At 37.8% G+C, this 23,540-nt stretch overlaps 1 pseudogene; it reads right to left on the reverse strand.

Annotated features, from left to right (window-relative positions):
• The window catches only part of LOC147363888 (zinc finger CCHC-type and RNA-binding motif-containing protein 1-like), a 77,022-nt pseudogene extending 53,721 nt beyond the window's left edge, over nt 1–23,301 (reverse strand).
• Nucleotides 23,302–23,540: the final 239 nt, after the last annotated feature.

A 23,540-nucleotide genomic window follows, 5' to 3' on the forward strand; every position in this document is an offset into this window, starting at 1 on the left:
CAGGGCACCCTGGGAGCTAAAGATCTACTTGATACTTAGTCTCAGTTGGCCTTCCATTCTGGACCCAAGTACTACCTTTATTCTTGGCCACTCACTTTGACTCCCTTAGTTTATTCCAAAGCACAGAAGAGATGCAACATGAACTCACGTCTCTAGAGATTTTCATTCATAAAGGATGGCAGGAGGAGGTAAAACTCATCATTCTCTGCAGGGCTAACAGAATGGAGAGCTTGAAGTATCCTCTCCAACATTACTTTAAAAAGCGGTTCAGATGCTCTCTGTGACCCATGGTTTTAAATACAGACAATACCAGAAAATTTATCATGGATTTCCCCTTAAATTTCTAGCTAAGGTAGAAAATATACATATTCTTATACACATATTGCACACACACATATTATATTGGGATTAAATTTTCCTCTTTGCTACGATGTTGCAACAGTACTTAGCAAATTTCCTGGACTACAGCAGGCATTTAGTGGACAAGGGTAAATCATTTGATGTATAAAGTACCAGCCTTGGTAAACACCATGATCTAACAAACCCATCCTACATTCTTAAATGATTAATTCTTGCGACACCATGGACTTTACAGTCCCTGGTTTGCTCCAGGCCAGAATATTGGAGTGGGTAGCTTTTCTCTTCTCCAGGGGATCTTCCCAACCCAGGAATTGAATTGGGGTCTTCTGCACTGCAGGTGGATTCTTTACCAACTGGACTATCAGGGAAGCCTTCTTCATTGATTGTAATTCCTTAAAAATCCTAGTGACATTTTTCGTTTGACCAAAGAGAGAAAAACATGAAGAAGAAATCTCCTTTCAATATAGTGGCAATACAGCATAAAATAATCAGTGGATTTGCCCCAGGGATGAAACTGTGAACCAACAGACCACTCTCATTTTCCACTCTACAGTATAAAATTATTTTCTTGGATTTAAAAAGACAGTTGCTATCCTATCATATGCTCAAATCAGTATCAACTGTGTGGTTGAGAATCCTCTGGCTAAAATTATATATCAAAAATGATAAAGGGGAGAGAGAAGTGTTTTTATTGTTTCCTTGATTACATAACTCTCTTTTAGTTTATAAATAATAGCCAAGACATTGGGATTTTCCTCAAAACTTTTGCACTGAGACAATAGTTAAATGCAGTCTATGATCTCATATTATTTTTGAAATATATTGGACTTTCAAAAATCAAATTTTTGCACAACTCAGTCATCTATTCTGAGATAAAAATCCAACAGAGAAATACACAATTTAAGTGAATTGGTTAGTGATATAAAATTCTTCACAGGAAAGCTGTGAAGAATTGTCCAGTAGTAAACCTCTTTTCTTCCCAGAATTGTGAAATGCAGAGAACACTGTCAGGAATGTATACATACCGACTCCTCTTGTTTTATTTTTTATTTCCACTGCAAAGGAAGTGGTTTCACCAATGCTGTTTTATTCAGAAATCTTCCACATATTTTAAATTAATGTGTTAAATACATATATTGTTTTTACAAGAGCACTTGTCTGATCTCCCTGTGTTATACAACAACTTTCCACAGCTATCCATTTTATACATGTCAGTGTATTTATTTCAATGCTACTCTCAATTTTTCCCACCCTCTCCTATCCCTGGTGCCTCCAGAAGTCCATTTTCTATGTCTGTGTCTTTATTCCTGCCTTGCAAATAGGCACATCAGTACTGTCTTTCTGGATTTTACACTTACGTGTTAATATACAGTATTTAGTATTCTGACGTACTTCACTCTGTGTAGCAGGCTCCAGCTTCTTGATATAAAGATTATTTTAGCCTAACTTAAAAAAAGGAACTGAAAATTATGTTCTCTTTTTCTATTAAATGGAAGATTTCATTTTCAATAGGTGTTGTTTTCCCTTTTTGGAATATTTGGAAGAATTTGTTAGTGAAATTCTTTGAACATGGAGGTTTCTGTGGGATTTTTAAAATAATAGATTTAATGTTTTTTTTGTTTTTTAACAGAGATGGTGCTGTTGATAGTTATTTCTTTCACTTTTATTATATTATTATTTTTAATGTGTCCACATCATGTATCACATTAACATGTATATTCTTTTTTGAATATTCTCTTGAAATTTCTAATATCTTTAAAATTTGTAATGATGCTCAATTTTCTTTTTTTAATGTTAGAAATGCATTATTTTTTGTTTTCTTTTTCCTTGATCAGTCTTGTTAGATTTTGTATTTAAAAAAAATTACTTTCTTGATCTTCAGTTGAGGGAAAGGTGTTTGCTTGATAAGTTAGCAGTTTTTGCTTTTATATTTACTATATTTTCTTAGTTTCTTTGACCATTCTATGCTTAAGCTGATTCAGTCTGTCTTTTAACTCCTCTATTCTACAAAAATAAATCTTGTCAAATTCAACAAGACCTCCACATTGCTACAGCCAAAGAAAATTTTCTTAAAAAGCACTGGCTATCGTTAATCATTATTGCAACAGTTAAGTTTGTAATAGTAACTTACAATACAGCCTCCGAAAACATAATTTCTGGGGACAAATTCCTTCTCTACTGTATGACCTTGAATAAATGTTTTCTCCTTCTGTAAACAGTTTTATCATTGACATTAATATTACAAAGATAAAATTTAACCAAGCAAATTAATACATGTAAAGTGCTTAAAATGAGCCTGAAACATATTTAGATTTTTCCTACATATCTGCTATCATTATCACATCTTCATTTGTGACATTTTTCTTTTCAGGTAAGCAATTGTAGAAATTGTATAATATATCCATTTCTAAAATTATGGTCACCCTCAAACTTTCACGTATGTATGAATTAACTGGGGACACAATTAAATATAATGCGTTTTGGGTCCCAAACATGATATTTTAATTACATATTTATAGGTAGAATTCAGAGATTTCATTTCCATTAAGTACCCCAAAGGTTCCGATGTAGAGAGCACTCTTTAAGCTTTCTGCTAACAAAGATTCTTTCCTTCACCAAGCTGTAGTCAGGTTGCTTTGAGCCCTCTTCTCAACTATATCTCCTCCTCTAGAAGCTTGAATAAACCCTACTGTACCTTCTAACAGCTTAAGGCAGCACCCAAAAATGATTCCAGTCCCTTTTAAAGTGTCTACTGAGAAAACTCAAGACCACCACAAGAATTTAGTGTCACTTCTAGCCAAAATTTTAACACAGGGCCCCTGTTCGTCAGTCTCTGTGTAAAGATAGGAACTGATCATTGCTTGATAAGTACCAGTTAGCAAACCCAGATGAATTCCATATGGACCACCCTGGCCCTTCTCGCTTTTTGTAAGTTTTCACCTCCCTGACTGTTCATGCCCCGACATTGCTCCTCCTTACTTTCTCATTTTCCTTTAAAATGCCCAATTTCCTCAAAACAAATCAGAAAGGAATTAAGCATGTTCCTTTACAGTTAGTAGTGACTGAGTAAAATCTATTTTCACTGTTTCAGATAATTGCTGGGCTGTGTCTAGGCTGTGTTTTTCTTTGATGTTTCTCCACAATTAGCATACTTTAGTGTAACTTCGAGACACAGCTTATGATACATGACTCAGTTTTCAGCCAATCTGCTTTGTCGTTCTGCTGGGTAACTATTCTTTTTATAAACCTCTCAGGTGTTTGTTACCAAAAAAATTTAGAACATAAATCTAACTATGGCATTGCTTCTATGACCATAAATGTAAATGGTTTAATTTTGAACTCTCACTTCTGCTCAATTTATCTGTAACCTTATCCTTATGCCAATGTCCCACTGCCTTGATTATGGTAGATTTATAACAGTTTTGAAACTGCTGTGTAAGTGCTGGCTTTATTTTCTGTCAAGCAGCTTTGCCTACTCTAGGTCATTTGCGTTTCCCTATAAATTTTAGAATCAACTTTTCAATTTCTCCAAACAGAAAAGCCAGCTGAGGTTTTTAGAATGATGCTATCAAACCTATAGATAAGTTCATGGAAAATTTCCATCATAATAACATTTAGTTTACCAATTCATGAACATGAAATGTCTATCCATTTGTTTAGATTTTTCTCAAAGAGCATCTTCTAATTTTTATTGCCAAGTGCCAAATTTTCTTGCCTGTTTAACTTAATGTTATTTCTAAGTATTTTATTTATTTTTCATACAATTATAATTTTGTAATTTAATTTACAAAATATTCATTAATGAAAGAAACACTAATATTAATATATAGATATTAAACCGTGTAATCTTGATCTTAGCCTTGGTCAGAAGTTTTAGCAATTTTTGTGACTTATTTGGATTTCTCCATACAGGATAAGGTCATCTGCAAATAATAACAGTCTTATTTATGATTTTCCAATCTGGATATCAGGGTTTTTTTTTTAATCTTTTTCTTCTGCTGTTTTTGCTTTGTTTTGTTTTTCTGCCTTATTGCATTGTTTATACCTTTAATGCAATGTTGAATGAAAGTGGTAAGAACAAGCATTCCTTCTTTTTCCCTGTTTTTTCTTGATCTTAAGGGGAAGGGTTTACTTTAACAATGTTTTTTATGAAGTTTTTCACTTTAGTGGTGAAAAAACGAGTTGTTGTTTTTCCGTCACTCAGTCATGTCCGAATCTTTGTGACCCCGTGGACTGCAGCACGCGAGGCTTCCCTGTCCTTCACCATCTCCCGGAGTTTGCTCGAACTCATATCCATTGAAAAGGTGATGGCATCTGACCCTCGGATCCTCATCGTCCCCTTCGCCTGCCTTCAATCTTTCCTAGTATTAGGGTCTTTTCAAATGAGTCAGTTCTTTGCACCAGGTGGCCAAAGTATTAGAGTTTAAGCTTCAGCATCAGCCCTTCCATTGAATATTATGGGTTGATTTACTTTAAATACTTTGATCTCATTGCTGTCCAAGAGACTCCCAAGAGTCTTCTCCAGCACAACAGGTCGAAGGCATCAGTCCTTCAACACTCAGCACTTTTTATTGTTCAGCTCTCACATCCATACATGACTACTGGAAAAACCGTAGCTTTGACTATATGGACCTTTGTCGGCAAAGTAATGTTTTTGCTTTTAATACACTTTCTAGGTTTGCCATTGCTTTACTTCCAAGGTAAAGAATCTGGCTGCAATGTGGGAGAGACATTGGTCCAATCCCTGGGTCAGAAAGATCTCCTGGAGAAGGAGATGGCAACCCATTCCAGTATTCTTGCTTGGAAAATCCCATGGATGGAGGAGGCTGGAGGGTGACAGTTCATGGGGTTGCAAAGAATCAGATGCGACTGAATGACTTCACTTTCACTTTCTTTCTTCTTTACTTTCAAGGAGCAAGTGTCTTTTAATTTCATGGCTGCAATCATCATCCACCGTGATTTTGGAGCCCAAGAAAATAAAGTCTCTCACTGTTTCCATAGTTTCCCTGTTTGCCAGGAAGTGATGGGACCAGATGCCGTGATCTTAGTTTTTTGAAAGTTGAGTTTTAAATCAGCTTTTTACTCTCCTCTTTCACCTTCATTCATCAAGAGGCTCTTTAACTCCTCTTTGCTTTCTGCCATAAGGGTGGTGTCATCTGCATATCTGAGGTTATTGATATTTCTCCCGATAATCTTGGTTCCAGTTTGTGCTTCATCCAGCCTGGCATTTAGCATGATGTACTCTGCATAGAAGTTAAATAAGCGGGAAGATAACATACAGCTTTGCCGTACTCCTTCCCAATTTGGAACCAGTCCATTCCACGTCCAGTTTGAACTGTTGTGCCTTGACCTGCATTCAGCTTTCACAGGAGGCAGGTCAGGTGGTCTTATATTCCCATCTTTTAAAGGATTTTGCACAGTTTAGGATTTGAGATAGCTCAGCTGGAATTCCATCACCTCCACTAGCTTTGTTCCTAGCTATGCTTCCTAAGGCCCACTTGACTTTATACTCCAAGATGTCTGGCTCTAGGTGAGTGATCACGCCATCGTGGTTGTCTGGGTCATGAAGATCTTTTCTGTATAGTTCATCTGTGTGTTCATGCCACCACCTTCTTGACACCACCTTATCTTCTGCTTCTGTTAGGTCCATACCATTTCTGTCCTTTATTCTGCCCATCTTTGCATGAAATATTCGCTTGGTATCTGTAGTTATCTTGCAGAGATCTCTAGTCTTTCCCACTCTATCGTTTTCCTCTATTTCTTTGCATTATTCACTTAAAAAGGCTCCCTTATGTCTCCTTGCTAGTCTTTGGAACTTTGCATTCAGATGGATATACCTTTCCTTTTCTCCTTTGCATTTTGCTTCTCTTCTTTTCTCAGCTATTTGTAAGGCTTGCTTAGACAACCATTTTGCACCCCCCTTTTTTTCTGGCATTTCTTTTGCTTGGGGATCGTTTTGATCAGCACCTCCTCTACAATGTTAGGAACTTCTATCCAGAGGAAAACCAAGTGCTTCCCCCTTAAAATCAGGAAAAAGAGTTATAGGATTTTTGTAGATGCTGTTTACCAGTTTAAAGAAGTTTCCTTCTATTTTTAATTTGGTTAAAAGTTATAATGAAAATGGATATAAGATTTTTTTAAAAAATATACTTCTGCAATCATTGATATTATCATGCAGTTTTGGTACTCTATTTTATTAATGTAGTATATGCATGTGTGAACATTGGTACTCAGTCATTCCAAATCTTTGCAATCCCATGGACTGTAGCCAGGTTCCTCTGTCCATGGATTTTCTTAGGCAGAAATACTGGAGTAGGCTGTCATTTTCTTCTCCAGGGGGTCTTCTGGACCCAGGGATCAAATCCGAGTCTCTTACACGGCAGACAGATTCTTTACCACTGCACCACCCTGGAAGCACTTGGATTGATTTGCGGAATATTACACCAACCTCTCACTCCTGAGACAAATACCACTTAGCTGTGGTGTATAATCCTTTGGCTGTTTTTCAGAGATTTATCTTCTATTTTAAGAATCTTTGTATTTATATTTATTGGATATATTGGCTAGTTTTGTTTTTCCCTATTGATGTTTATATATATATATATTTTTTTTTTCCCTAGTGATAAGACTAAGATAAAGCTTTCCTAACAGAATGAATCAGAAATTGTTCCCTCCTTCTTTATTTCTAGAGGAATCTTTTCTATTTATCTCTCTTCCTTCAGTTTTTTGAAAGAATTCATGAGGAATTGCAATTGCTTTGTGTAATGTCCCTAATGTTCTAGTGAAATTTCTATCTTTAAAACATGCCATATGAAACTGGAGAGAGGTGGGTCTTTAACAATATAAGGCATTACCAACATTAGTTTTTGTTAATGTGGGCAGATAGAGATCATATTATACTATGACTTATGCTTGATCTATACAAACATGGCTGCAGCGCTGTTCTATATGAAAAATCTACGATTTGTTGACTAAAATATCTCAAGAAGTCTAGTAGCTACTTAATAAAGATTTATGTCACCTCATGTATGTGGTATCACTCAAATTTATTTAGACTATCTTCTTTCTCAACTTTATTTTTTCTTAAGTAGATTCTTAGGCTATAATGTTCAGATTTGTGGGAATTAGAACCTAGATGGTTTCAGTAAATGGCTAGGAATTTTACAACTAATGGTGTTGTTCAAGCCCACTTTTCAGGTTCAGTTATGATGTTATTCACTCATCCTGTTATTCAGTCATCCGGTTCTTTATACTGTTAAATGATTATGGATAACTTTTAAAAAGGTAAACTGAATAACATTTAATGTTTAAAATTAGACACTGAGATATCTGTTACATTTTGTGGCATATAAAATAAGCTGAATCATTCTGGAAGGCATTTTGTTTCTAGAATTTTTCTCAAATCCTCCTGAGCTTATCAAAGAATAGCTTCCTAAAACCATCATCCCAATTCTGAGTTTGTTCATCCATAAAGAAAACATGTCAACACTGCTACCATCTCCAATAGACTTCCTTGTGCATCTGCCAGTACTGTTGCTAATAGGTAACAGTTGTTTTTGAAAGGAGAATTCAGACTCAAAATTATTTATAAAATGAGTTAAAGTGGCTATTTTATGTAAAGTATAATTTTAGATTCTTTCACATGCTAAATTCCTTTATTTCTCATCTTCTTCACTAAAGTAGATTTCCTCTTTTAAGTACAAAAACTGACAGAAAGTTAAATAAGCCATGTAGTTCAGTTCAGTTGCTCAGTCGCGTCTGACTCTTTGCGACCCCATGAATTGCAGCATGCCAGGCCTCCCTGTCCATCACCAACTCCCGGAGTTCATCCAGACTCACATCCATCGAGTCAGTGATGCCATCCAGCCATCTCATCCTCTGTTGTCCCCTTCTCTTCCTGCCCCCAATCCCTCCCAGCATCAGAGTCTTTTCCAGTGAGTCAACTCTTCGCATGAGGTGGCCAAAGTACTGGAGTTTCAGCTTTAGCATCATTCCTTCCAAAGAAATCCCAGAGCTGATCTCCTTCAGAATGGACTGGTTGGATATCCTTGTAGTCCAAGGGACTCTCAAGAGTCTTCTCCAACACCACAGTTCAAAAGCATCAATTCTTTGGCGCTCAGCCTTCTTCACAGTCCAACTCTCACATCCATACATGACCACAGGAAAAACCATAGCCTTGACTAGACGAACCTTTGTTGGCAAAGTAATGTCTCTGCTTTTGAATATGCTGTCTAGGTTGGTCATAACTTTCCTTCCAAGGAGTAAGTGTCTTTTAATTTCATGGCTACAGTCACCATCTGCAGTGATTTTGGAGCCCCCAAAAATAAAGTCTGACACGGTTTCCACTGTTTCCCCATCTACTTCCCATGAAGTGATGGGACCAGATGCCATGATCTTCATTTTCTGAATGTTGAGCCTTAAGCCAACTTTTTCACTCTCCACTTTCACTTTCATCAAGAGGCTTTTCAGTTCCTCTTCACTTTCTGCCATAAGGGTAGTGTCATCTGCATATCTGAGGTTATTGATATTTCTCCCGGCAATCTTGATTCCAGCTTGTGCTTCTTCCAGCCCAGTGTTTCTCATGATGTACTCTGCATATAAGTTAAATAAGCAGGGTGACAGTATACAGCCTTGACGTACTCCTTTTCCTATTTGGAACCAGTCTGTTGTTCCATGTCCAGTTCTAACTGTTGCTTCCTGACCTACATACAAATTTTTCAAGAGGCAGGTCAGGTGGTCTGGTATTCCCATCTCTTTCAGAATTTCCCATGGTTTATTGTGGTCCACACACTCAAAGGCTTTGGCACAGTCAATAAAGCAGAAATAGATGTTTTTCTGGAACTCTCTTGCTTTTTCGATGATCCAGCAGATGTTGGCAATTTGATCTCTGGTTCCTCTGCCTTTTCTAAAATCAGCTTGAACATTAGGAAGTTCACGGTTCACATATTGCTGAAGCCTGGCTTGGAGAGTTTTGAGCATTACTTTACTAGCGTGTGAGATGAGTGCAATTGTGCGGTAGTTTGAGCATTCTTTGGCATTGCGTTTCTTTGGGATTGGAATGAAAACTGACCTTTTCCAATCCTGTGTAAGGTCTAATAAATTTTCTAGTTGGGCTTTTGATTCATGCTTTATCTGACTGTTCAATACACACGCTCCCTGAATTCATATTGCATAATAAGACTTAGATGAGTATCCAAGTCCATAAGCCATGCTTTTTAGGATTGTTTGTTTGTTTGTTTTTATAGAAATTTCTTCCTTCATCATTTGGATTAAAAATTCAGATAAACTATGATTTGAATTTGTTCTTCTACTTACCCAAATTCAAATATTTAGTAATCATTCTGAAGTCTTATATCCTACCAGAATAATACTTACGAAAAAACTACTTAGCAAAGCTTTATATCTTAATAATAATCTTTCCACAACTATCATTATTTATTCAGAATGATAAATAATTTTTTTTCACTTAGATTGATTTTTAAGCATTAATATTGTCATATGCCACATTCATGAATTTTTATTCTTTGCCTTGACTATATTGTATTGATGCTTTTGAACTGTGGTGTTGGAGAAGACTCTTGAGAGTCCCTTGCACTGCAAGGAGATCCAACCAGTCAATCTTAAAGGAAATCAGTTCTGAATATTCATTGGAAGGACTGATGCTGAAGTTGAAACTACAGTACTTTGGCCTCCTGATGCGAAGAACAGACTCATTGGAAAAGACCCTGATGGTTGGAAAGATTGAGGGCAGGAGGAGAGGGGGATGACAGAGGATGAGTGGTCAGATGGCATCACCAATGCGATGGACATTGGTTTGAGTAAGCTCCGGGAGCTGGTGATGGACAGGGAGGCCTGGTGTGCTGCAGTCCATGGGGTCACAAAGAGTTGGACACAGCTGAGTGACTGAACTGAACTGAACTGAATTGAGATTATATTTATAATAAAATATTTTTTTTACAGTTTTTCTCTTTATGGGTCAGATTCCAGGATTCATCCTGGAATAAAAATTTACTTAGGATTTGTGCTTATCTATATGCTTAATAAAAGATACCTCTAAAAAAAATCTGTTTCTAATTTGAATAGCAATGCCAAGACTTGTAGTCCAGCTTTACAATAAAATGCAGTTTTCTCATTAAATGGAACATCCTGCATTTCAAAAAATTAAAAAAATAAAAGTATAAGATGAACTTAGATAGTCATTCTATCCAGTTCATTAATGCATGGGAGAAAGTTCAATACAAGAATATTCCTTGGAGGTATTGAATTTTTGTTTGATTACGAACAGGATTCATTTTCATTTAATTTGCCAACATGTCTCTCAGTGTTTTATTCTTAGATAAAAAAAGTGACTACAGGCATGTTGAGCCAATTACTCTCATTCTGTCCCTAAATTGGCATTAATACAGTAGTCGAATGGAAATGATCTCATGCTTGCTGACAAAGTGACAACGACTAATGATGCAAAAAATATTTCTATAGCTGTGTTTCTTTGTTTCTATGTTTGAGGCTAATGGACTTCATAAATCCCATGCATGCTGCTTTTTCTTTTTGGAACCCACCTTTAGAAGATGTTTATTTTTAGCTTTTATATATGTTTTAATAATTTGTGAAATAATTTTAATATCTTTAAAGTTTTTGATATATTTTAATTATTTCTCAACTTTTAGATTTTTCTCTTTTGTTTACTCTAACATAGATTATTCAATCCTCAATTGATAATATATGGCTATCTTCTTTTTTATCTTATCTAGGGATAAGGGATCCTTTGGAAGATTTTGCCTTCACTTTTTTTGATCAATAGACAGTGATTTTTAGGGGCAATTTACAAAGTAGAAAATAACTTTGTCTCTTTGAAGATACAATGCAATACTACTTTTATAAACAGAAACTTCAGTTTCATGTCTCTCAGCACTGATGGAGGTTGAAGAGGAACAAATAGAATAAAAACTTTTAAAATAATTCTCTTTTGTTTCTGGATTTCCATCAAAAATATTCAACGCTTGGGACAGCATGCTAACTGGAAAATATTGTGACTTTCTGTGGAGAATCTTCATATTAGATCTATTCCATCAAAAGGCCATGTTCTTATGGAACTTAATGGTCAAGTACCTGCTGAGAATTCCTTCATAGCCCTAAGACTAAAACTTCAGCATTCAAGTTGAGAACTTAAGCCCTGGAGTTAGAAAAATCTAGAACTTAGTCACAACTGCTTCACTTAATAGTTGCATTGACTTGGACATAATACTCAAACTTCACCTCCAAAGTTTATTATCCCTAAAATGATGATGAACCATGTTTTATAGGGTTGTTGTGAGAATTAAGTGAGATAACTCAGTCTATATCATCAAGTTAACCTTCTTGCTCTCTGTACTCTTACCTAATACTTCATATACAGCAATCAGAATTTTATCTTGTACTTGACTTTAAACTCAATTGATATAATTGATCATGGGATCCAGCTGCCTCTACTCGAGTAGTGCTTTAGGTCTCTGTTTCATTTTCATCTATGTTCATCCTGAAAGTGGAGATCCCATGTTGCTTCCCTATTATTACTTAAGATTCCATTTCTGCTTCTCTTGGTCTTCAGAGGTGTTTTTCCTAAGAGTATTCCTCAATACATTCATATCAGCATCTCAGATTTTGCTTCCTGGGAAAACCACCTAAGATGGTCCCCATCTCTTTGGTTGAACACTTTCCTAACAATTCCATGCCTGACCAAATGTATAGTTTTGTATTACTTATATTTATTACTAACTTTATGGGTCCTTAAAAACAGATCCTATGTTTCAGGGAATCTATCAGTTAAAGAGCATATTAGCAATCAAGCATTTGATCCAAGCGTTGCTCTAAATGATTGATAGTATTGCTTCATTTAATCCCCGTGATGACTCTCTGAGGTGAATGCTATTATTATCCCCATTTTTCAGATGTGAATGCTGACACACAGTAAGTAGAAGAGCCAGGATATACAATTTAAATCTCAGCTCTCTGATTCCTGAGGTCATACTTTTCACCACTCTGAACCTCCATGACCATGAAGTTGACTGTTTCCCTTTTTGCATTCCTACAGATTTCTCATTTCCAGATACCTGGAGTCTTTTCCAGATTTCCAATGTGAAATTAATATGTCTGTGCTTCTCTGCAGAATCTGACTGAGACTGGAATTTTATCTCACTTGTCTTCTTCTTCTTCACTATCCTGATTCTGCAGCCTTACAAGTGTCTCCTAAGAGCATTTCCTGAGGAATTCACTTGTACACAATCTTCATCTCAGTCTCTGCTTCTTCCAACACAGGATATGTACAAATGGTTAATTATTAGAGACGAATTTTTGAGGGAAATTAAAGGACCCCAGCCAGCTTCCCTGGTGGCTCAGATGTTAAAGCATCTGCCTGCAATGTGGGAGACCCAGGTTCGATCCCTGAGTTGGGACAATCCCCTGGAGAAGGAAATGGCAACCCACTCCAGTATTCTTGCCTGGAAAATCCCATGGACAAAGAAGCCTGGTAGGGTACAGTCCGTGAGGTCGCAAAGAGTCGGACATGACTGAGCAACTTCACTTTCAAAGGACCCCAATCCCTGAATTGTGATGTATCTTTTGGTTGGTGATAAGCATGTCTAAAGATGGAAGTATTGTGTATATATTGGTAATTGAGGAAATTGACAAAAAATTGACATTGTAGAAGAAATCCAATAGAAACCAGTAATGGCTGAGATTTGAGAAAGTTTGCATGAGATTGGATATTTTATATATAATGGGAGCTCACTTAATTTTACAATTTTACTACACTATGCTCAGCAGCTTGATAAAAAGTTTCAACAACAAACGAAAAAATCTCACAAGGTAAAAAGAAGAGACTCAGCCTATTGATAAGTGTCTCAAAGACGTTAAAGTTTTAATTTGGAAAATGGATCTTTTAATTTTCCAAACTACAAGTTGATAAAATATCTTCACATACTTTATTTAATTCTCACAGAAGCAGAGGGAAAAAAAAGTGGAAAAAGACAAAGCATATTCAAGAGACAAAATTTAGTCTTATTTGATTGGGAAAAAAAATGGTTTGGATGGGGAAATGTTGGAAGATAAAGACAGAAAATGAGGTTGATCCCTGATTCTACAGGATCATTCAGGCACACTTAAAGAATCTGTAATTTTCTTTATATTTTTATAAAATTCATTAAAGTATGAAAATAACAATAAAATTGGAAGATTAGTTGTGGGCTGTGCATCTTTAGGGATACAGGTTAAGGAACCTCTTCAGTAATTCCAGTGGAAAATAGTAAAGACTTATTTTACATGAGTGCTTCATGAGCAAGTGAGAAAGGAGGGTTATATCTTGAAATAAAGACAATTATGAAATGAAATAAAAATTCTAATTAAAGATATAGGTTTATGTAGCATTAGAAATATTACCAAACACCTCTTATGGAAAGGCTACTAGGATTATAAAAGAATTATTAGATTTTTTTTTAATCAAGAAGATTACAACCCAGTTGGAAAAAGGAAGTCTATAAATATAATTTAACATTATATTATATTTTTATTTATGTATTGCTGCTTCACTCTTATTGGGTTTTCCTCCCCCCCTTTCTGCTTCACAAGCTTGTGGGTCTCCCTGAGAGTGTTTTCTTAGTGAACCACTTGCACACAATTGTTATTTCTGCCTCTGCCATTGGTGCACACAAGTTTACCACAAGGGTTAAGTATTAGATAAGCATTTTGAAGAAAAGAGAGAACACGAATTGTGAGGAAATATCAGATATCATATAATTTCAACCATAAATATTTCAAGAGATAATGATATTCATGTATCCTTATCACACCTAAGCTAAATTAACAATAAATCCTAATAACTTCAAATACCCACTCTGTTCAAATTTCTATTGTCTCCTTATGTTTATGAGTTTTTGTGTCAGAGTCCTCATAAAATCCAAAGTAATTGCTCAATGTTTCCTTTAGTCTCTTGCCTATGTTTTGCTCAGTTTATGTATCCTTTTGATTTACTTGTTGAAAATACTGAGTTGTTTCTCCTATAAATTTCTCCTGATCTGCATTTTGTGGATCACCTTCCCAGGGTTTCTCTGTAAACTGGTGGCTGTTTAAAGAGGCTTGATGAGATTCAGTTTTGTTTCTTCTGGCAATATGGCTTCATTGGTGGTATGTTCTTCCATCAGGACATGTGTAATGTCTAATTATCTCTTTTTTGCTGATGCTAAGTACTTATATTCATTAGCTCAAATAAAAGTTTCAAGATGATAACTCCTAATGTTATAGGACTTTCTTTATTCAGATGAACATTTCTATGAAGAGAAAATTCCCTGCATCTAATATCTGGCTTACTAGTTTTATAGTTGGTATCAAAAAGTCAGTGTAAATGTCTGATTCTTCATGTATCAGTTCCAAAATTATAAGCTTGTTTCCTAGTACTTCCCAAAGATGGTCAATTTCCAGTTTCTTTGCTCATTTTTCTTTTTATTATGAATCTGTATATATCATCATATTTAATAAAATTTACCACATATTTATCATTCATGTTAATGTTCAAATTGTCTTATCCTTGGTCAATGGTATCATGTTCAAGGACTTTTTATAGCATGCTTAATTTCTAGCATGACAGGATATTCAAGGTACATTTCCTGCCCCAGACTGTGAATCACCAACTCTCCAAGAAGCCCTGGCTCTCTTCCCCAGGTCCATTTAACTTTTAAATTCTTTAATGAATTCCCCCCATCCTCCTAAAAATTAAAAATCTCCTTTTAAAGATGACTGATGGCTAGCTTTTAAACCAATGTCTTTCCCTTATTCATTCTGTTTTTTTTTTCCTCGTCTTTTGTTTCCTCTTTATGTTGACATTTTCTTCTTTTCTTATACCCTCCTTATTCCTCTCCTCTTTGCTGTCATTACCTTTTCTTTTCCAGCTGATTAAGCAGAAGTTGCATACACACATAAACATACGTGAAACTATATATGAAAGTGAACATGTCAGTTGCTCAGTCACATCTGACTCTTTGTGACCCATGGACTGTAGCCCACCGGGCTCCTCTATCCATGGTATTCTCCAGGAAAGAATACTGGAGTGGGTAGCCATTCCCTTCCCCAGGCAACCTTCCTGGCCCTGGGATCAAGCTCAGGTATCCTGCATTGCAAGTAGATTCTTTACCATCTGAGACACAAGAGAAGCCCATAGGCATGTATATGTATATGTTTATATATTTGATTACATCTTAGGATATATATATAAAGAAAAATGATTTCAATCGACGGCATCTCAAATTATTAAAGGAGTCATTCCTTTAACAAATTTGTAATATGGATTGAGAGTGGCTCAATATATCTGCAGTGCACAAGACACAAAAGACATGAGTTTGATCCTTCGGTTGAGAAGATCCCCTGGAGAGGGAAATGGCAACCGACTTCAGTATTCTTACTTGGAAATCCCATAGATAGAGGAGCCTGGTGGGCTACAATTCATGGAGTTGCAAAGAGCTGGACACAACTGAGCACATAAATTCATTGAGAACATAATGTATATGACATGTTTAAGTACTACAGTAGATCAATGAATAAAACAGATAAACTCTATCTTTCAAGAGATAGAAGATTAAACAAAATATGTACACACACATGTATTTACATGTTGTCATTTCTATACAGAGAATTTTAGTTGGAGGAATGGATTTTTGAATACTCATGAGGCCTGTAGCGTTAGCATGAAGCACAGAAGGTTTGAGAAGCTTACACCTCATCTGAGTCTGAGGAAGTACAGAAGCATGCACGTACTTATTTGAGAAATGCATGCCACAGAGAGGGGGGCAGCAAATGCAAAGGCCCTGAAGAAGACTCGTCCCTTTTCTGTTGGAGGCACAGCGAGGAGCCACCTGTGACTGGAGGGACAGGGTTCAAGAAGGGGAAGCAGGATTTAAGGCCAAAACGAGGAGTGGGAAAAGCAGAGCATCTAGCACCTTATAAGCCATGAGAACATTGACTTTCGCCGAGTGAGTGGGAACTATTGAGTTCATTGAGCAGAAGAGTGATGTAATGTAACTTAACAAACTGAAAGGGATCTCTTGGGCTGACATATGGCAAGTAGATTGTAAAGGGGCCCAAGGAGTAGCAGGGGGACTTGTTAGGAGGTTATTGCAATAATCTCAGCCAAAGACCGGAGCACGCGCAGTGCTGGTGGTAAGAAGCGATTAGATGTGCCTAATTGAGAACCCACACCCTGCCAATGCCAGCACCTGGCACAGGGCCCCGATCTGCCAGTGGGAGTCAATTACACTCTGTCCAGGAGGCACTGAATTTTAAATGCATTCTATTCTTCCCAATCAACCCCTTCTATCCTCTTCTTGCCCTTGTCTCTGATGAATGCAAACATGCCCATCTGAGGCAGCTTGTTTTGGCCCCCACACTGCACTCATTATTTAAACACACCAGAAAACAACTCCACCGGTGCCAGAAGCATCCTGCAGTCTTAGGCATTACTCTTTGTAGCCTCAGCACCCAAGTTCTGGGCTTCCCTGGTGTCTCAGATGGTAAAGAATCTGCTTGCAATGAGGGAGACCCAGCTTCAATCCCTGAGTTGGGAAGATCCCCTGGAGAAGGGAACAAATATCTCATCTGGACTTCAGATAAAGTAATTCACAATTAGACAGAAGTTCATGAGTAGAACACAAGTTCTATCATAAATATCAGACATGCCATGGCCTTTATTATTCAGTTTCCTTAACCATGGCTTAAGAATCCTGAAAGTGAAACAGTCTGATGATATCCTATAAAAGAACTGCCTAAAGAAAAACAGCAAACTAATAAACAAACAAAGGCTTTTTTCCCCTAAGATGATTACTAACAGGGTGCAAAAGTGTCTGTTATTGCCCAAGGATGAATGTCATTAATTCAAAGTGATATGAAAAGTAATAAAACTAGAAATTGTCAAGAATGCTATCTGAAGTTAACAGGCATTTTACATAAATACACAACTTCATGATCACACATATACAAATATACTCACATACATTAAGATAACTTATACCAAATATTGCTATTAAACAGCCCACATTCAAGAGTTTTGTGAGCCAACTACCATAAGTCCATCCCATCTCTAATGTACACAGAAGTGAGGACTTGCATATACTTCTGTCTACCTTAAGCTCATATCTAAAGTCCATAGATCTTGAAAGCGTTTGTACTCAGCTTCAGACAATTCCAGATTCACACTCATTTTATTTCATTTTCCTGACCACAAATATAGAGGGTAGGAAAGAAGTCTATGTATTGTGATACCTATATGCCTGAGTTGGAAAGAGAGAGGATCAGAGGGAAAGCTGCTGAGAGAGACTTAACTGAATAAGGTAACACAAAGTTCGACCCCAGGGCACTTGCAAAAAGTCAATTATTTCAACCAAGTGTTATTCAGTCTGCCCTGGCTTATTGGCTTCTAGGCTGTTGTTTTTTGAATGAAGTGGCATCTGATATAGTCTGAGTACCATTTGCTGCTTCTTCCGTAGGGGATGTCTTGCAGTTTGGAGAGTTTAATCATGGAGCTTAATCATGAGGCCACCAATGGGCTTCCAAGGTGGCCCAGTGCAGGAGACACAGGAAATGAGTGTTTGATCCCTAATCTGGGAAGATCCTCCAGAGCAGGAAAAGGCAACCCACTCCAGTAATTTCTCTGGGAAATCCCATGGAGAGAGGGGTCTGGCAGATACAGTCCATGTGGTCCCAAAGAGTTGGGCATGACTTAGTGACTAAACAACAACCATGGGCTAGAGAAGTGCCTGAGGATGCAGGAGCAACAGATCAGCAGGGCCACATACTGCATTATTCAAAAAGGAGTAATGCTTAAAGGAGATTCTTGGATTCAGAAGTCAATGGCAAGAATGTGTATTGGCTTTAGAGACCTATAAATCCAAGAATTCAAACATCAGGACTTTCTCCACCTTTCCCTATTTCTTTCATATATCACTTTCTACAGCCCCTTGTATCTGGAGAACATCTTCCTTCTTTTCAGTTTATAAAGCAGAAAACATTGCTGTTCTTGGCTCCCTTATTGCACATCTTAGGATTCAGGTACCCAAGGAATTACTGTCCCAAGTCTCTTGGGTCCAAGTGAGAACTTGATGAAGAACTCACAGATTTCAGCCTGGAGCTGGTTCTCAGCCGCTGAAACAGCCATTGAGGTTGTTTCGGTGGCACTGGTGGCCAGAGTATTCTTCTTATCAATTTGAGCAGATATGTCTTCCTACAAAATAAATCAACTCTGGCCAAGAAAGAAAGGCACATTATGGGAGTTCCCTGGCGGCCTAGTGGTACGGATTCTGAGCTTTAACTGCTGTGGCCTGGATTCAATCACTGGCTGGGGAACTGAGATCCCGTAACCACGGAACAGTCAAAAAATAAAATAAAAAACAAAGAGAGAAAAAATTTTAAAAAGACACTGATGACATGGCTGTTCCAGAAACAATAATGAAATTTTTGGAAAAGTGATCTGGGGTCCAACTGAAATAAATGTATATCCTGTTTCCCTCTGTGTGCATGTTTTACCCTGTGGCATATTATATATTATCGCTTCCCAATATCTCCTTAGGTGTGTATAGCTGTCACTATTCCTTCCCGGCATAACCCACTTAGCCATACTATCCACTTGAATGACTGAAAAATGTTACATACAGAAAAATATGGAATGCTTTGATGCCATTGTAATACAACCTATCCTTTATTCTTCTTACATATTAAAAAAAATAACTGTACTGCAAAAAAAATTGTTATAAAAAAACCTATTTGCAGGGTACCAATGGAGAGGCAGACACAGATAATAGACTTATGGATGTGGGTGCGGGAGGGGAGAGGGTGGGATGAATGGAGTAACAGACAATAGACTTATGGATGTGGGTGCGGGAGGGGAGAGGGTGGGATGAATGGAGTAACAGACAATAGACTTATGGATGTGGGTGCGGGAGGGGAGAGGGTGGGATGAATGGAGTAACAGACAATAGACTTACGGATGTGGGTGCGGGAGGGGAGAGGGTGGGATGAATGGAGTAACAGACAATAGACTTATGGATGTGGGTGCGGGAGGGGAGAGGGTGGGATGAATGGAGTAACAGACAATAGACTTACGGATGCAGGGTGCGGGAAGGGGAGAGGGTGGGATGAATGGAGTAACAGACAATAGACTTACGGATGTAGGGTGCCGGAAGGGGAGAGGGTGGGATGAATGGAGTAACAGACAATAGACTTATGGATGTGGTGCGGGAGGGGAGAGGGTGGGATGAATGGAGTAACAGACAATAGACTTATGGATGTGGGTGCGGGAGGGGAGAGGGTGGGATGAATGGAGTAACAGACAATAGACTTATGGATGTGGGTGCGGGAGGGGAGAGGGTGGGATGAATGGAGTAACAGACAATAGACTTACGGATGTGGGTGCGGGAGGGGAGAGGGTGGGATGAATGGAGTAACAGACAATAGACTTATGGATGTGGTGCGGGAGGGGAGAGGGTGGGATGAATGGAGTAACAGACAATAGACTTACGGATGCAGGGTGCGGGAAGGGGAGAGGGTGGGATGAATGGAGTAACAGACAATAGACTTACGGATGTAGGGTGCCGGAAGGGGAGAGGGTGGGATGAATGGAGTAACAGACAATAGACTTATGGATGTGGTGCGGGAGGGGAGAGGGTGGGATGAATGGAGTAACAGACAATAGACTTATGGATGTGGGTGCGGGAGGGGAGAGGGTGGGATGAATGGAGTAACAGACAATAGACTTACGGATGTGGGTGCGGGAGGGGAGAGGGTGGGATGAATGGAGTAACAGACAATAGACTTACGGATGTGGGTGCGGGAGGGGAGAGGGTGGGATGAATGGAGTAACAGACAATAGACTTATGGATGTGGGTGCGGGAGGGGAGAGGGTGGGATGAATGGAGTAACAGACAATAGACTTACGGATGCAGGGTGCGGGAAGGGGAGAGGGTGGGATGAATGGAGTAACAGACAATAGACTTATGGATGTGGTGCGGGAGGGGAGAGGGTGGGATGAATGGAGTAACAGACAATAGACTTACGGATGTAGGGTGCGGGAAGGGGAGAGGGTGGGATGAACAGAGAGTAACAGGGAAACATGTACACTACCTTATGTAAAATAGATAGTCAGTGAGGATTTACTTTATGATTCAGGGAACTCAAACTGGGGCTCTATAACAACCCAGAGTGGGTGGATGGGCAGGGAGTTTGCAAGAAGGTTCCAGAGGGAGAGGACATATGTATACCTATGGCTGATTCATGTTGATGTATGGCAGAAACCAACCCGATATTGTAAAGCAATTGTCCTTCAATTAAAATAAATCAGCTTTTAAAAATTGTTTGCAATGATTAAGAAGATATAATTCTGAAATTAAAATAATTGGTTTAAGCAGAGAATCAAACAGTAAACAAATGGGATGTTACTTCAGAAAAAATAAATAAAACGAGGACTATAACGTTAGCTTGCATTTTTATTACCATTAGATATACTAAAATGCACATTACTACTGTTTATCATGTCAGTCTTGGCTGAGCATCTCTTTCCACTAAAATTAGTTTTCTAAGGACAAGCACTGACACATTACTGAAAGTTGATTTTTTAATACAGATTCTCCTCCAACATAATTTTGTAGTTGCTAAGCAGTCAATTGACAAACTGCACACTAAAATGCACATAATGTGAATAGAGTTAAGAAATGAGAGTAGGCAAAGGCGAGGAAGAAGCACAGTTGGAAAACTGTGTTCCAACTTTATACTCAGTTGGAAAAGGAACGGATACCTGGCAAGGGGAGAGTGGTGGAAAGCTACACTCCCACCAGCGAGAAACTGTTGCAAAGCTGCTTTCTATGGATAGAATTCTCATCGTGCCATTTTGAGAAAGCTTTCAGCGGCAATATATGTGAATTTTCAATGCTCATTGGGTGAGCTCATTCAGGTCAAGAACTGGCTCAGGTGTGCTATTTTGAGGCTGAGATGTCTCCATTATTATAATTGTATTTGCAATATAGGGGACACCCAATCTTCCTACTAAGACATAAATAACACAACGAAATCCCTGGGATGAGACATAAAATTATGCAAGACTCTAAGGCTGTCTAAGGTTGGTGACTAGGTGTCACTTTCTAGCTGATCCTTACTTCCAAGAGTTTTTATACGTTGCTTCCCCTTGGTTCCACTGATTATGGAAGTCTAAGACTAGCTGGCATCAGTTGCTTTGGAGAAAGATGTAGTGGAAAGTTTTATGACCCCAAGAGTGAAGATTTAGTAAAATCTTTGGGTAACAGAACAGGTTCCTAAGAAGGAGGTACTCCAATTTCTGTGACTGCAAGAGCAACAACATACAAAATGGAAATGATAGCAAGAGAAGAAAAGTCCAGACTGGTGACTGATGGTCATATCAAAGTCAGTGGGTTGACAGAGGAGACTGGATATGGCCCTGAATGTGCTCCCGATGCAGCCCTCTGCAGACAGACATGCTAGGGCAGTTGGTAGACTTTGTGGTTTGGTAGCTAACACGTGTCTATCAGTATGTCCACCTTAGCTGAAGGAGGGGATCATGGAATTTGAGTGTGCAAATGAGAAACTCTTAAAAATATATGTTCTTCATATTCTATAAAGAGAAGTATTTTAAAAAGTCAGAAGTTATTGAAAAAAAAAGTAACTTTGGGGTAAAAGATTAAGATTTGTACATTGCTTTTAAAAACTTATGGCAACTAGACAAATTACAGTTGACCTTCAAACGACACAGGGAGTGGGGAAGGTTAGGAACACCAACCTTCTTCTCAGTGGTAAGTCCTCCTATAAAGTTATAAACAGTCCTCTGAATCTGAGGTTTCTCATCTTCTGGGTCAACCAAACCTGGGTCATGTAGTTTTCTAGTAATTATTTACGTAAAAAAAATCCTTATATAAGTGGACCTGCACAATTTAGAACCACATTATTTAAGGGTCACCTATGCTTTTTGCCTTAATCTAATCTGTAATTTGGTTTCCCAGGTGACTCACTGGTAAAGAATCTGCCTGTGAATGCAGGAAGCCCAGGAGATACAGGTTCGATTCCTAGATCAGGGAGTTTCCTCTGGAGGAGGAAATGACAACCACTCCAGTTTTCTTGCTCGGGAAATTTCATAGAGGAGGCTGGCAGGCTCCAGTTCATGGGCTCACAAAGAGTCAGATACGACTGAGCATTCATGCACATGTACACACAAGCACACAGTCTGTAAGGTTACAGTGAAGTTCAAACTTGTTGTCACAGGACTGCAGCACTCAGTACAAGCGGCTGCGAATTTCTGTTTATCTGTCTCTAGGCTGCAAACTTTGTATGCATAAGGATTTACCTGCTTTATTTTTGAGCTTCAATGCACAGTAGTCTCTCAATATTGCTTATTGAATAAATGAAAGTGCCTTCTCAGGAGCAAAGAGCACCACTCATTCTTAATACACAAATTTAATTAAGTCATGGTCGGTTTATTCATTGGTGGTTAGGAATGTGCTTGTCAACATTGCTGAGCCTTCAGGCATTGTTACCAACATTCAATATCTCTGTACTATTGATTCCTGGCTGCATTAGATTAAAAAAACATTACAGGGAAAAATGATAAATAAGGTAAATGTCATACTTTTATTCTACAAAGGAAATGGACCTTGATTTTTTTTTCTGTTTTAAGGAAAACATAAATATTTTATATCATAAAAAATATTTTAAAACAGAGTTCAAATATATATTGTTCTTGTGAAAAAATAGTATCTAGCCTTGCTTTTAAAACTTAAGTTTGCTTCAAAGTATTGATTTAGCATAGAATGAACATAGAAATGTCCACGATAATACATTTATCAAGAAAATCTGCTTTTCTTCCAAACCTCCCATCTCCATGATACCATCATTCTGGCAACTCTCACGATCATCTACTTTTGACATTTTCGTTTCTTCTGGATCTTCTCAAATCTATTCATATTTATCCCCAAGTGGATGAAACTACTTTTAGGCTTTTCACTGCGTGAAATAACATGGGTTAAGTTTAAGTAATTTTTTTATCTTTCTCTCTCTTTCCCTTTCTGCCTTTCTCTTATCCTCTGTAAAGGAGGAAAAATTATTTTCCCTCTGCTCCTCCAGGTTTTTGGCTAAGGCAATCTTTGTAATGTTAAGGATTATGAAAA

The sequence above is a fragment of the Bos grunniens genome, chromosome 10, assembly GCF_055505025.1.
Source record: "Bos grunniens cultivar Pamir isolate PY7600 chromosome 10, Bosgru_T2T1.0, whole genome shotgun sequence".
NCBI classification, from domain to species: domain Eukaryota; kingdom Metazoa; phylum Chordata; class Mammalia; order Artiodactyla; family Bovidae; genus Bos; species Bos grunniens.